This window comes from Mastomys coucha, unplaced genomic scaffold (assembly GCF_008632895.1).
Source record: "Mastomys coucha isolate ucsf_1 unplaced genomic scaffold, UCSF_Mcou_1 pScaffold18, whole genome shotgun sequence".
Lineage (NCBI taxonomy): Eukaryota > Metazoa > Chordata > Mammalia > Rodentia > Muridae > Mastomys > Mastomys coucha.
The window spans coordinates 6,851,044-6,856,069 of record NW_022196900.1 but is presented as its reverse complement, the minus strand read 5'-3'; the positions used below and the strand labels follow the sequence as shown (position 1 = coordinate 6,856,069).

The window sequence follows — 5,026 nt, the reverse complement described above, 5'->3', positions numbered from 1 at the left end:
TTGTGTCAGAACTCCTCAGAGTCAAACTGTCTCTGTGATCCTGTGATTCTGGGATCCTGGGATCCTGGATGTGTTAAAGCACCTGGGAGTGGAGCTTCCTCTGGGTGTTGTGAGACTGGCTGCCAAGTTTGCACCCATAATCTGCTCAGGGAACCAGCCCAGACAGACTGGAAGGAACCAGTGGAGAGCCAATTATTTTAAAAAGGCTTTCCAAGTGTGTGTGTGTGTATGTGTGCACAAGCATGTGTATACATGTGTATGTGTACACATGTGTGTATATTTGTGAGTGTATGCATGTATGTGTGTGCATGTGTGTGTGTTCACATGTATACATGTATGTGCATATGCATTTGTGTGTGTGCAAGCATGTACAGGTATATGTACCCATGTATGTGTGCATATGTATATATGTGCAGGTGTGTGTATGTGTGTGTATATGTACATATGTGAGTGTGTGCATATGTGTGTGTGAGCATGTGCAGGTATATGTTCCCGTATGTGTGCATGTGTGGAGGCCAGAGAGAAATGTTGAGTGTCCCTCTCTATTGTTGCTTGAGGCAGGTTCTCTTGCCAAACCTGGAGCTTCCACTTCTCATCCAGGCAGCCTACAAACTACAACAGCCCTCGGTCCCCTCTGTCAGCACTGGCTTTATAAACACACCAAGGTCAAGCATGGCTAGAGCCTGCGGCTTGGTATCTGGACTCAGGGCCTCACAATTGAGCAGTCAGTGGTCTTAACCACTGGGCAATCTCTCCGGTCCTGTGAATTATTTTCTTTTTCTTTTCTTTTCCTTTGTCTCTTTAAAATTTTACTTCTTTATTTTTTATGAATTCCTTGAGAATTTTATAGAATTTATTTTGATCATAATCACCACTTCCCTATCTCCCCACCCTCAAATCTGCATACATCTCCTTCCCTACTTCCCTACCCTCCCAGTGCTGTGACCTCATTAAAACAAACAAAACACAAAAACAAAATAAACTTCCAACAATTTCAGTTCGTGCTGCCCATACACTCTTGGATGTGTGAACATCCACTGGAGAATGATTGACCTACTCAGGGCTCCTCACCTCCTCCCTCTCCAAGCAGCTATCAGTTGTCAATAGCTCCTCCCCTACAGGTGGGACTTCACCTCAGCCTCCCACCTCCATGCAGGAATTTTGACTGGCTTGCACTGGTTTTGCTCATGCTGTTTCAGCTGCTGCAGGTCTGTCTATGCAGCTGCCATCCTGTGTCAGCGATCACCTCTGGCCATCCAGTCTTTCTGCCCTGCCTTCCTCAATGCTACCTGAGCCTTGGAAGGAGCAAGTGTGGTCTAGAAGGCTGATGTAGGGCTATGCATTCCTAGGTCTCTTACTCTCTGTGACTTGACCAGTTGTGAATCTCTGTGTTAACTGACACCTACTGAAGAAAGAAGTCTCCCTGATGAGGATTGAGAGACACACTAATCTATGGATATGCTAATAATGCACTAGGAGTGGGTTTAATAAGATGTCCACAGAACAGAAGAATGGCAGTAGGTTTCCCCCAGGGACAATGGCCTGTCTAACCACATGCTCTAGCCTCTAATAACAACTCCAGGTATTGGTTTCATCTTGAGTGGAGCTTAACCAATCAGAAAGTGGTTGGCTACATTCATGATGCTCAGGCCACTACTACACCCGTGGTAATGTCTCACCAGGATAGTCGTTAACGCACCTGGAAGGAGTCACAGCTGAGCAAGGTTGACGATGACTGTTCTCTTCTGGAAGCATGCACAGAACTCAGAAACCTAATTGTGGGGAAAAGAAACAACCCAATTTAACAATGGAGCATGAAACTAGACAGAACGTTCTCAAAAGATAAAATGAAAATGGCTGAGACATATATTTTTAAACCTTAGCAGACTTAGTCACCAGCAAAACACAAATTAAAGCTGCTTGGATGCTGGGCGGTGGTGGCACACGCCTTTTATCCCAGCACTTGGGAGGCAGAGGCAGGAGGATTTCTGAGTTCAAGGCCAGCCTGGTCTACAGAGTGAGTTCCAGGACAGCCAGGGCTATACAGAGAAACCCTGTCTCGGGGGGGGGGGGGGGGGGGGGGGGACTACTTAGAGATTTCATCTTATCCCAGTCAGAAAACTAAAAATGACCACACACAAATGCTGGCGTGGCTGTGAAGGAGAGGAGCAGGCACTTATGTGGGGGAGTTCAAACCGGTACAGACCATGGGAATCAGTGTGGAGGTACTTTAAGGTTCTTTTTGCTATTGGTGTGTGTAGTCATTATTCACAAAGATATTTTCATTCAAGTTTCAGGTATTTTCCCTCCCAAATCTCCCTTTCTCCTCACCAGCTCCTACTAGTCCCCTTCCTTTTCCTAAAGAGCCTAGTTTATACTTTCATGTCCTACATAAGCTTATGTACACACACACACACACACACACACACACACACACACACACCTCTATATATGATCCACACATACGAGAAGGCATACGTTATTTGTCTGAGTCTGGCTCACTTCCCTTAATGTAGGGCTCTCCAGATCCATCTGTTTTCCTACAAATGACATAATTTTATCCCTCTTTATGGCTAAATAAAGCCCCATTATGTATACATACCACATTTTCTTGAACCATGTATCTGTTCTTGGGCACTGATGCTGATTCCATAGCTTGACAGTTGTGACTAGTGCTATGACAGACCTGTAGGTGTCTCTGTAATATGCTGCCTTAGATGCGGTTGGGTTGATTCCCAGGCGTGGTACCGACACGTGACTTTCTCAGTGTCATGATGACAGGAACATCCCCTGAGCCCACTGGGCAGGCATGCAGGTTGTTATAACAAATCTCTTCCAACATCCCCCTAAGCCTTTTCATTGTTTCCTCTGCAACACATACAGGAAGTCCTGGCACCTCCAGATTACTACACAGAGGTTATCCTACCGCTAGGTGCTAGCCAAGAATTAACTGCAGCGCCACCTCCTGCTACATGAGTCTGGCCCCGAGTCCAGAATCTCTGATCAGAGGACGTGGATCAATAAATGCAACTTCATATTCCAGATTCGCTCTGTTCATGCATGTCCAATGCCTGTTGAGACTCTTGGGGTCACAGGGAATGAGTCTCGGGAGCAAAGCATCCTTGTCAGGCAGCTGCCTACAGGCCCTTATTGCAGGGTCTTTGGTAAAAACACGCCAGGCAAGCTTCCTCTAGCAAGGGAGGCTCCCATTTCTTCAGAGTCCACACTGATATCCCCCATATCAAGTTTCAGGTGCTCACCATTTCCAACCCCATGTCCTGGTTTTGACACGGGACATGGGCAAGGCTGTGGATCCAGCTTAGGTTGTGATTATGCAGCCCACACAATTAAACTGCATCGGTCATTTTTCAGCAACACTGGCCCTGCAGCTAAGAAATACATTCCTCACTTGTTATTTTCATAAATAATTTAAGTGATTATCGGAGCTTCTTTCTAGTGAAGCTCTCTGGCTATTTGATTGTGATCCGTCTTTGAGGGCTGTTTCCCGGGACCGCTTCTGGTATCGGTTAATACGTCCTTTAGGGTTTTATCAGCAAACGGAGAGATTCCTAATGGAAGAAATGGCAAGCTAGGTAAGTCATGGGAGGCAAGTGCAGGGAGCAACTGCTGCCCTCAGGGCTAGAACAAAGGGAGGCTGGAAAAATTCCAACTTGGAATCCTAGAGGAGAGGAGCCTTAGTGCCTAACCCCACACCTCTGCAGGGTCATACTGCTCAACTGATAGGAGTGCCACCGGAAGGGACACTTTGAGGCTGGGATAGTCCACTCAGACCTGGGCAAGACTCCAGCTTCCCATCAGGACAAGAGCCACAGGATCACTACTCAGCTCTCTGCCCCAGCAGCCAGTCTGTGCCAGACCCTGATCTTGCTCTGCATCGACACGGTACAGAGTCAGCCAAAGGTAGGAGAATTTTGGGGTTCTCTCTCTATACCTCCTCCCTCACTCATGTCCCTGTTCTCCAAATGTCCCCTTACCCCAGCTCTAAACGCTGACCTCTTCCTCTCCTGTCCAGCCAGACCTCTTGGATCTGCTTGGCTTACCTCTCTGCACCCTGGCCTGGAACAGATGCCCAGAGAGAAAACTGTGCGCCCTCTTGCCCTAACGCAGCCCTGTCCAGTATCTGTCTCATTGCTTTATTCAGCTTTCCAGAAGGAAGAGGAATCCTCTGTGCTTCTTTTGTTCCGCTGCTCAGCATCTGAATGCACATCTTTGCAGAAGTCTGCATCTTGCTGTGCTCACTGTATACATTGTTGAAGGCAATCATGTCCCTTGAAAGCCCCTGCACATTATTCACAAGATTCTTCCTCTGCAAGGTGGTCCACTGGGAGTCTAAAAACACAGAGAGGCCTTCCAGGAGCGGCTGTTCATGAGAGGCCTCCCTTGCTTGTGTTTCTCCGGAATGGAAACACTCGCTATTCATTGGATGAATGAGCAAGTATGCATGCATCCACTTCAGGCCATTAATTGTTTTTTTCCTTGTGTTTATGCCCAGGCCCCATGTGTGGCAAAAAGTCACATCCATTCTTGTTGCTTAATCACTACCTAGGTGCCTGGGGTCTCACCACCTGCCCTCGTTCCTTTCCCTATAAGGAAAGTTCACCCCCCTCATTTCCCATAATCCCATGAGACCCCCATCTGTGGCCCACAGTGTTAGTTGGCTCCCTGAGAAGCATACTGAGAGAAATAACTGACTCTGCTGGGTTATGGACTGGGGCAATTTAAAAGAGACAGAGCTGATCATCTTCAAAGCCTGGTATGTTTCCCCACCCAGACACACTCAGACTTTGATGCCCCAGGCTCAGGGCTGGAAAATGAATCCTTTGCTTTAATTCTCAGGGCCATTATGCATACATAATGCTTTCCCTACCATTTAAAAGGAATGTAGATCGTATGTAAATGCGCCTCTGTGGAATTGTATATCCCAACCTGCATTAAGCACACATGAATTTCATAGTGACATCATTCAGCGCCTGCTCCCTCAGTGTCTGCATAAAAAGCAGAGAAA

At 47.1% G+C, this 5,026-nt stretch overlaps 1 protein-coding gene and 1 long non-coding RNA gene across 2 annotated transcripts in view; one reads left to right on the top strand and one right to left on the bottom strand.

Moving 5' to 3' along the window:
* Window positions 1-4,402, bottom strand: part of LOC116095949 (stimulated by retinoic acid gene 6 protein-like) — a 53,200-nt gene extending 48,798 nt beyond the window's left edge. Inside the window, exons 1-3 of the mRNA XM_031377295.1 lie at window positions 4,062-4,402; window positions 2,603-3,569; window positions 1,700-1,772 (exon numbers count right to left, since the gene is read on the bottom strand). The gene's annotated coding sequence lies outside the window, so the exon portion shown is untranslated. The remainder of the gene's footprint in view (window positions 1-1,699; window positions 1,773-2,602; window positions 3,570-4,061) is intronic.
* The window catches only part of LOC116095950, a 12,847-nt gene extending 7,821 nt beyond the window's left edge, over window positions 1-5,026 (top strand). Inside the window, exons 2-3 of the long non-coding RNA XR_004120773.1 lie at window positions 3,723-3,921; window positions 4,034-5,026. This is a non-coding gene — a long non-coding RNA (uncharacterized LOC116095950). The remainder of the gene's footprint in view (window positions 1-3,722; window positions 3,922-4,033) is intronic.